Here is a 10,682-nt window from a genome sequence, read left to right on the forward strand (position 1 = left end):
TCACAATACCATTATCACACCTGAAAAATTTAGCAATAATGTCTTGATGTCATAAAATACGCTGTCAGTTTCATTTCTGTAACGACCTTTCTTTTACCCTTTAGTCAGGATCCAAATAAGATCACCTAAGGGTAGATTTTAGTGGAAAAAGGGTAAAAGGAAGGAATCAGGAAGTATTAGGAACCAGTGGCAATTAGAGAAGTGCAGAGAGGGGAGATTGAAAGTACTTGAGACAGTGTTTGTTTGTTTTTAAACAGCTTTCCCCTGGGTTAATACTGGATTTACAGGAGATGTTTATACCTGTACACAGGCTCCCAAAGATCTTTCAGGATGCTGGAGAAATTACAGTTTGACATGCTTCAAGTTTCGCTGGTTATCATGAGAAATGGACTTGAGTCCACACTGGTGTGTAATAATTCACTTTTAATGCCAGCTTTCCCAACGTGAGGCTTTAAGTTAGAACCCCAAATAGGATTAGGTCTGTAATATGCTGGTGGTGGGGTGGTAATCGTTGTAGCTATATAGAGCTAACTTTTATTCTAAAATGGGTTGAAGACAAAGCAAGCTATGCTGGGCTCCCACCAGCTAGGCTCAATGTGTGGAGAAGGCAGAGCGCCATCTCAAAACCAGCGTTCAGAGCAAACGGGGGTAGAGAGGCACCCCCAGGGTGGAGCAGAGGAGCTGACTCTGGTGCTTCTGGTGGAAGAGTCCATCTGATGGGCTTCATGGATCACATGAGAGAGACGAAGGAGCTTTCTGGGAGAACTTGGAGCTTCTGACCAGATCAGAAGCTGAGATAAATCTATTCCCACTCCTCCCTCCAAAAAACTTGGTCATGGGCAATAAGTGGGTCCTTTACACCACAGTGGCAGAAGGTACTTTTAGTTAGAAACCAAACCAAACCAAACCTCATCTTGGAGACGTTAACCTGGAAATGTAAGATCCAGAGTCCCTAGGAATCCACTGGTCTAATGAAATTCCCCATTTTAGCTTTCTCAGGTAATAAAACAGGTTCTAATAATGACAACCCAAAGCCACACAGCCCCTTCATGACAGCACTGAGGCAGGTTTCAGGCTGCAGCCAGCCACAGGCCCGTGACAGCCAGGGGCAGGTCTAAAGGAGGTAGAGAAACCTTTTGCAAGACAAAAAGTTGATCCAGAAAATGTTTTCCCAATTTTTGGATCAACTTTTCTTTTGTTTCCTTATAAAATTCATCGATTTCTTCAGTTTCCAGTGCCGCTTTCACCACATCCAGTTGGTGTGCTGTTCTGTCCTTGCCTGGTGACTCAGACCTTCCTGGAGTGGGAGAGGTGGGGGGTGGTGGCCGGCAGGAGCTTTTGAACAGTAATCCCTGCTAACTTTTCTTGAAGGCCAGTAAAAACACTCATCAGTTTTTATCTTCTAATGAAAAGCCAATGGACCTTTTAACATTAGGAAATTCAGCATTTTTTGGGTTTGCAGTTATGATCATTGTCTATTTTCCATTTATTCCTATCTATTTGCAATAAGTGTATTTTAGGGCCAACTTGGTTTATGCTGTTCCCAGGGAAAAAAAAGTAAAACCCACAACCAACCAAACTGCTTTATAGATCCATCCCCATGGAGCACAGAGCTTCCTAGGCATGAAATTGACTGACGCACACAGAGGCAGCAGGTGCGGGGCCACATGCCACTTGCCGCCTTTTTTTTAGTGTGTGTTCATAATCAGTAAATGGCTGTAGATGTTTAAATGGTTGCCTAATACTGATGGAGAGCGGATGCCATTATAACTTGAACTTGTATTGCCACGCAGATGGTGGAAATAAACATCCAATTCTGCACACAGTTTTGTTTGTTTCTCACTTTTAAAAGATCAGCTGAGTGTCAGGCATCCATGGTGCCAGCAGGGGGGCTGCGGCTGGGGGTGGGAAGCGATAGGAGAGCTGGGCTGCTGTCGGGTTCAGATTGGCTTTTGTGCTGACAGTCAAAAACAGCAGGCTCCCCTGTAAATGGGAGGGGGTTCATGGCAGCAGTGGACTCCACCCCGGAGTTACCAGGCAGCAGCTCCAAATACCCCTTCACACACAATCAAAATGTGCCTCCACAAAACTTAGCTCTGGGGCTCTGCTGCCTCTCACCCTTCTCCAGCGTAGGATTCCAACCCTAACCGTGCCTGCTGGAACTCTTGCTACACCTTCTTTTCTTTCTCCCTTCTCTTTCTTAAACACCTTGAAAAATGGAGCTGGTTGGACACAGGGCTGACAACACCTGATTTGGTTTCACCCTCCTAGCTTCCCCTGTCTGTCCCTCGAATGCCCATTGGTCTCCTACATCTCGTGGGACCTTAGCAAATATTTCTTGAACAAATGATCGACCGGTTTGTTCACACTCTAGAAATAACCAACAGGGTTTAATGATAGCCTAGTCCAGAAATATTTGTTTTAACAGATTTGGAATAATCATAGAAATGAGTCTCTGTGAAATTTTGCAAATCAGTGAGCAGAAAAGAGCAGAGTGAATCTGGGGACAGGGAAGTCTTCCTAGTATGTTAAAATTGCCTTGTGGAGGAAGACCACACCTTGGGAAGAAGCCCAAACCTGTGAATGCCCTGCAAGCCATTTCTCTGGGACAGTGACACTGGCTCCAAATGTAAGAGATGAATCCATGCTTCAGGGTCAAAGAATATGCTCCATGGGGGAGCAAGGGGCGCAGGGTTTGTGCCAAAGGCCATTCCCAACAGGCTTGGTCTGTTTTATTAATAAATCCTGCAAAAGCAAGGCAAACCCGCCCCCACCTCCTCCAGTTGGCTTCTTTCCTTCATACCAGCCCTCTTTCTTTTTTTTTTTTTTTTTTTTTTTTTTTTTGAGACGGAGTCTCGCTCTGTCGCCCAGGCTGGAGTGCAGTGCAGTGGCCGGATCTCAGATCACTGCAAGCTCCGCCTCCCGGGTTTATGCCATTCTCCTGCCTCAGCCTCCTGAGTAGCTGGGACTACTGGCACCCGCCACCTCGCCCGGCTAGTTTTTTTTGTATTTTTTAGTGGAGACGGGGTTTCACCATGCTAGCCCATGTTGGGATGGTCTTGATCTCCTGACCTCGTGATCCACCCGTCTCGGCCTCCCAAAGTGCTGGGATTACAGGCTTGAGCCACCGGGCCCGGCCTATACCAGCCCTCTTTCTCTCAATCAAATAATGCAGTGATCCTTCCCATTTCTGTAGAGTGCTTTCTGGATTACAAAATGCTTTCATGTACATTATTTTGTTTTCATCTTCTGACAGTTTTAGGAGCCAGGCAGGGCGTGATGATTATCCTTATTTTGCAGTTAAGCCCCAGAGAAGTTTGGTGACTTCCATGGCTTGTCTTGTCTGGCGTCATTCCAAGGGTAAGGTCTGGAAACCCTGACACTCACAGCTCTGATGCCAGCCTTGGAGCTTTCTTGGAACATTAAAACATGGGGTAGGAGCCTTTGCTTTAGAGCAGGAGTGGTCAGCAAACTTTCTCTGTAAAGGGCCAGGCAGTAAATATTTTAGGCTTTGCTGGCCATACCATTTCCGTTGCAACTACTCGAAAGCAGCCACAGTCTGTAAATGAATGGCCATAGCAGTGTCCCAATAAAACACACTGACCTTTGAAATTCATATAATTTTCATGAGTCGTGAAATATTCTTTGGTTGCTTCCCCCCCCCACCCCCCCAATCCCCTAAAAGTGTAAGAACTATTCTCAGCTCACGGGCCATGCAAAAATAGGCGGCTGGTTGGATCTCACTTGTGGGCTGTGGTTTGCCAACCCTCCTTTAGAGCTGGTTCTGCTGTTTATCAAGTGTGTAATCTTGGATAGGTTCCCTGCATAAACCTCAGTGTCCTCAGCTACAAGATGGGAAAAGGAAGGAGGAGTTCCTCCGTCAGGGACTAGGGGATGCCGTGGAATAACTGTGAAGTGTTTAGCATGATACTTACGTAGATCGCTCTTGGGAGTGGGAGGTGTCATGATAAGATGATGCTGAGTCCCTTCAAGTTGTTTGTCCTCCCAAAATATACTGATAGGGGGGCTTGTCTCTGTATAACAACCTCAGCCTTTTTTGCACTTATTGCTAGTGAGAAGCTGAGGGAAAATCCAACCATGCCAACAGGACAGAAATACTTTTTTTTTTTAAACTAAAGAAAAGCCTTTTTTAAAAATAGCAACTTATCAGGGACAAGAAATGCCCAGACTAAATGAGAGCAAGCTGCACACTGGAACTACTGACATGAAGCCAGGGCAAGGTGCTTCCCTACTCTGGCCTCAGTTTCCTCCTCTGTATAATGAGAATTTTGGATTCGGTCCTCCCCCAGGTCAGTCCCCCTCTAACACTCTGTCATGCCAGGTGATAACCAAAATATCTAGATCCAGAATTCATGTCTGCAAGGCTCTTGCTATTGCTAGCAAGGCCCCTGCCACCAAGGGGAGATCACACGTTTTCTAGATGTCCTTTTTACCTCCCCACAGGTCAGTGAGGCTTCCCTGTAGGTGAGGTCCTTGGGCAAGTCTACCTCTCTACACCTCAGTTTCCTTATCTGTGAAATGGGGATAATAACAATGGTCTCGACAGCACAGGGTTGAGGGGAAAACGAAATAGGATGCTAGGTGCAAAGCACATAGCATATGGGACAAGCACTCTGCCAAGGCCGATGAAGAACTCAGTGTTCTGCACGTCCTTGGTGCCTGCCTCCCTGCTCAGGTCCTCAAGAGACCCGTGATGGTCTTCCCTTGATCTTGGCTTTTGTGTTGGTGATGGCGGTGAGGAATCATCTAGTAGCCAAGTAGAACCTTCTATTCCTGAGGACTAATGAGACTGTGAACTTTGCGCATCCTCCACTCCTAGCAGCCAGAAGACTCAGCCCAGGCCAGAAGTCATGGTCTGTGGGGCTCTGGTGGTCAGCAGAAGAGGCCAGGATAGAGCAAGGTGGACGATGGCTGCGAGCACAGCAAGCTGCAGAGGAGCAGGATCCAGGTAGGAGCCAGAGTCTGTCCACTCAGCATGTGTGAACCTGGCCTAGATTTGCCCAAATCCGGCTCCCTGCTCTCTCCTTGCAGAAGCGGAAGCTTGTGACTTGGCACCTGTTTCTGGAACCCACTATGGCCCAACCTTCTCAGATTTTGCACCTTGAGCCAAAGAGGAGGCAGGGCTCTTAGGACCCAAGAGGCTGAGTAGGGCTCCTGCCCTCCCTCTCCAGCCTGAAGTTTCCCATTCATCAGCTGGAACCTTCACACCTGCCCAGAGGACTGCTGACTCCCACTGACGGTGGCCACAAGGTGACAGCTTGTGTCCTGTGGGGGTAGATGGTGCTAACCATCTGGTAACCAAGCAGATGAAGTCCTGGGGTGACGAAGTCCTAGGAAATAAAGAAGATTGGTCTTGTCCTTAGCCATCCTCACTCCCTTGGAGCAAGCTTCCAAAGTCCCTGCCACAGCAGGCCCTGGGCATGGAAGGGATGACTGATGACTGTCATTGTCAAGGACGGGTAGGTCAAGGATGGAAGAGTGGCTCCTTCTGCCTTGCACCATCCCCCTCTCCTGAGCCAGCCTCCTTCCTACCTTTTGACTCCCTCTCAGGCAGTAGTCACAGCCTTCTGGAGACAAAGCTGGCACAAATCACAGGTCAGCTGGCCTGCAGGGCAGTGGGAACCCCTAGGGCATGGGTGGAAAAGGTGGAGGCTGGCTGGACCATTTATCTATCTGTCTGAGATTTACTGAGCACTGGCCAGAGACTGCTCATTTCTTCTCAATATTTCGTTCTGTCCCTTAGAACCCTAACTTTAACTGGGAATAATGCTGCCCTTCCCAGGGGGAATAACACTGGCCTTCCCAGTAGGGTAAGCTTCCTAGCTGATGTAACCATGCATCAAGGTTAGGCCAATGAGATGTAAACTGAATTATTGTATAGAACTGCTAGAAATTTTCCCTAAAAGAAACGTGGTATGCCTTTTTGTGCCTTTTTGTTCCTGACACAGAATTCAAATGTGATGGCTGGAGCTTAAGCAGCCATCATGGACCATGAAGTAGACACACTAAACCTGCTGCAGGAGCAAGGCGGAAGGAATCTGGACCTCTGACGATGACAGTTTCACAAAACTTTTCCTGGGGTGTACACCTCCAGACACCTCTGGTTCCTGAGAGGCAGATAAACTGCTCCCTTTTAAAGCCACTGTTGTTTCGAGTTGATCCGTTACACATAGTCAAACCTGATCCAAACCCAAAAATAAAAAGCAAAAAAACCTGATCCAAACTGATTCAAGTCCGTGCTGTGTGACAGACACTCTTCGAGGTTGTGGTGACCCAGCAGGGAGGATAGGATGGTCCCCAGCACAGTGGCCATGGTGCCTGCCCTGTACAGCCACATTCTAGTGGAGAGAAAGCTATATATGAGGAAACAGTAATTCTATGAAATAATCGGTGGCATGGAATAAAGAAAACAGGTGATATTGAGTGAGACACAGTTCTGAGACTGTCTCATGTATTAACTAATTAATTTTCATATCAATTCTGTGAGGTGATATCATACCCATTTTACAGAGGAAAAAGGAGGCCCGGGGGGTGGGTAACATTGTGTGCATAAGGACACATGCCAATGAGCAGAGGAAGCAGCATGTGACTCCCAGCACTCAACCTTCAGAGCTCACACTCCTAGCAGCTCCCCAACTGCTTCCATAGCAGGGTAGAGAAAGGAACCACTTCTCAGGAACTATGGCCTGACCAGCACTGGGCCCATTGACTCTGACCCAGTAGTCTTTTTTTTTTTTTTTTTTTTTTTTGAGACAGAGTCTGGCTCTGTTGCCCAGGCTGGAGAGAAGTGGCACAATCTCAGCTCACTGTAACCTCCGCCTCCCAGGTTCACATGATTCTCCTGCCTCAGCCTCCCTAGTAGCTGGGACTACAGATGCATGACACCACACCTGGCTAATTTTTGTATTTTTAGTAGAGACAGGGGGTTCACCACGTTGGCCAGGCTGGTCTCAAACTCCTGACCTCAAGTGATCTGCCCGCCTTGGCCTCCCAAAGTGCTGGGATTACAAGCGTGAGCCACTGTGCCTGACCCTATCCAGTAGTCTTTATAACAACAATATTCCCTTCAGGTGTGACCTTTCGACCATGATGATCCTGGGACATGAGACTTAGTGGTAGCTGTCCCCAAGAGCATGCCTGGCAAGAGTACCAGCTGGAAACTGCATGACCTTTCTGGGGGGAGGCACGCAGCCTTTCTTCCATTGCCTTTTATTGGTAACAAGTAAGTCACAAAGGCTGACCCAGTCTCAGGAGGAGGGGACACAGACTCCCGCCTTTCTCAAAGAATGTATAGATTTGTTTAGAACCATCACATGAATCAGACATGTTCTCAGTGATGGTCACTGGGTAGGGAGGCCCCTAGGAAGCAATTGGAACATAGACATGGTAGCTGGAGCTCAAGCAACCATCTTGGACCATGAGGACTCCACGGACTCATGGAGCCAACACCAGGAGCCAACAGCACAGCACTGTTGGCAACACCAGGAGCCAACAGCACTGCACAGACAGTAGTGACCATGCACGGTGAGTAGAATCTCAACCTGATGTGGGTGAGTCCTAGGGGCTGGGAGCTGAGGAGGCCTTGTGTTTCTCTGGGCATCAGTAGCAGTGGTCAGTGCTGGCTGGGTCTCCTCCCTGTCTATGAGGGCTCTGTGGGCTGCCGACCACTGCAGCAGCTGACTTGGGAAGCACCAAGGGGCTGGTCCAGGGCAGATGTGCCCAGGCAGGTGGAGGTGTCTGCGTGGGGCAGGGCCAGCCCTGGAGCTGCACTGGCCCCTAGGTAGGCCAGGTCGAGTGAGCTGGTGGGATCCTCAGTGGATTGCTTCTAACCATTGACATCTTAGAAGGGGAGGTTTTGAAGTTAACTTCCCTTTATAGGAACTGGCCCAATTGCGGAACAGCTTTCTGGAGGGTCCCAAAAGTTGTGGAATTGCCTGAGGTCTGGGGAATATGGACCAGGGCAGGAGAAACTCAGGGACTTGCTCCAAAAGTCTTCCGATTTCTCCCACAGCCATCACCCCAACCACCACCTAGGAAACAGGAAACCACTCCTCCAAGAAGAGTCAACAGATGGTTCATGGAACATCAAACACAGGAACACTTGCTATTCAGTAAGGGCCGAGGCTTTTCCTGTAGTATCCTACGTTATCTCCTTTCACCTTCACAACAGCTCTGCAAGAGAATATCACTATTCACCTTCTACAGAGGAGGAGACTGAAATTCAGCAGATGAAGTCATGTGCCTAAGATCACATGACAAGTGGCAGGGACAAGTCTGAAAGCCAAACCTGCCTGGCTATGAATCTTACTTTCTTTTCTCTGCCCTATCCTGACTCTCACCTCTAGATACAGCACTGGGAGTTGGGCTTGGACATGCTCCAGGATCCTTGAGTGACAGCAGAAATATGTCTGCGGCTGCCTCAGGCATTCAAGAGTAAGCTCAGCTGGTTCCAGGACAAATCTTGTAGGAGGGGAGCACTCTCAATGCTTGGAGGCCCCATGGGGGTTCCACCAGACGCTGCCCAGACCATCTGCAGCTGGGACAGCTGGGGGGCCCAGCCGCTGGGAAAATGACTGTGGAACCATTTCCCAGAGAAGAACAATGGAAAATGGGGCTTATTAGTGGGGAAAAGGGAGGAGTATGGAAATAAAAGAAGGACTGGATTTTCCATACGAAGGCTTCTCTCCCTCTCATTCTTCATCTTGCTCTGATTGTGAACCAAGCCCTGTCTTTTTCTAGGTTGAACAAATGGTTTGTCCTCAATGCTTTCTTGGGAACCATTGGCCCAAAACTCACCTTGGATGAGACCTGAGAACACAACAGCAGGGGAAAGGCTCTCGGCCCCGGGCATTTTGCCTTCTTAGAAACGAGAAGTGTGAGCAGACTCCATGTTAGCCTGGCTTGGGCTGCAGAGGCGCCATAACAGAGCCACGCTCCATGAACATCCTCCTAAGTCCAAAATCCTCTGCAAACCTAAAGCTTAAGAAAATCTGACCTGACTCCAAATACGTGAGGCTCTTTCTAGTCTTTGTTTATCTCACAATTTTGTGAATATACATACATTTTTGCTGCAGAAATGCCAATATGTGTTTGTGTACAGGAGGCTGCCCCCATGTGGGTACTGTGCCCCACAGTACCCTCCTTAAAAATCCCCAGATTCTGAATATGGAAAACACCTGGTCCCAAGAGGATCAGACCAGAAATTGTGAATCCATATCAGAAAAATACATATTCATCTTGTCCTTTTCTCATTCTTTGTCCTTTTTCTCTCTTTTCTCTCCCTTTTCACTCCTCCTCTTATTTTTAAAACATTCTGCTTCTTTACCTTCCCTCTCTGCTTTTCATCTTCGTAGTTTTTGTGGTTGCTGTTTGTTTTTTGAGACAGTCTTGCTGTGTCACTCAGGCTGGGGTGCAGTGATGCAATCATAGCTCACTGTAACGTTGAACTCCTGGGCTCAAGCAATCCTCCCTTCTCAGCCTCCCAAGTAGCTGAGACTGTAGATGCATGTCACTACAACTGGCTTATTTTTTTACTTTTTGTACAGACGGGGTCTTGCTTTGTTGCGCAGGCTGGTCTTGAACACCTGGTCTCAAGATATCCTTCCACCTTGACCTCCCAAAATGTTGGAATTACAGGCATGAGCCACCACACCTGGCTTCATTTTCATAGCTCTTTGGCTCTTGTTTTCCTCCTATACACACATGATCCATCCATCCACCTAACAGATGTGTACAGTGGCCCTGGCATGTCGCTTGGCCATGCAGATACAATGGGGAGCCAGTGGGCATGTCCTGCCTTCAGTCTGGTCCTGAGGGTGAGTCTAGTAGGGGAGCCAAGAAAGAGACGATCTTCAGGCCACGCGATGGGAGGGAGGACAGAGGAAGCCTAAGGAGCTAAGGCAGGAAACATGTGGAAGGAGTACCTTACCCAGACCTGGGGCAGGATGGAGCCTAATGGGGGCCTCGGAGGTGCCTTTATTTCCTCCTAGCCTCACAAGCTTTCCACCAAAGGCACCACAAATAAACACACTAGCATGTTATCCCTGCAACACCATATCAACGCCACATCCTGGTCTTCTCTTCTGCCAGCAAGTTCCGCCAGTCCCCTCTTCTGTAGGGCCACGGTCAAGGGCTCTGGAAAGGTTTCCCAAAAGAAGGGAATCTAAGAGGAGAGCTGGAGGATTTTGTTAACTGGCATTTTCTTTTTTCCTCTTTATCATGTGATATTCAGTATATTCCTGTCCTAGGGTTGTGTAACTAAGTACCACAAACTGGATGGTATAATCAACAGAAGTGTATTGCCTCCTAATTCTGGAGGCTGGAAGCCCAGGTCAACGTGTCAGCTGAGCTGATTCCTTCTGAGGCTGTGAGGCAGCGTCTGTTCCATGCCCCTCCCTAGCTCCTGGTGGTTTACTGGCAGTCTTTGGTGTTCCTTGGCTTGTAGAAGCATCACCCCGTCTCTGCCTTCATCATCCCATGGAGTTCTTTGTGTGTAGATCTGTGTTCAAATTACCTCTTTCTCTAAGGACACCAGTCTCATTGGACTGGGCCTACTCAACTCCACTATGACCTCATCTTAATTAATTACATCTGCATGACCTAATTATTTATAAGTAAGGTCACATTCTAAGGAGCTGGGAGTTAGGGCTTCAACATATGAA

The sequence above is a fragment of the Chlorocebus sabaeus genome, chromosome 27 (assembly GCF_047675955.1).
Source record: "Chlorocebus sabaeus isolate Y175 chromosome 27, mChlSab1.0.hap1, whole genome shotgun sequence".
Taxonomy (NCBI): domain Eukaryota; kingdom Metazoa; phylum Chordata; class Mammalia; order Primates; family Cercopithecidae; genus Chlorocebus; species Chlorocebus sabaeus.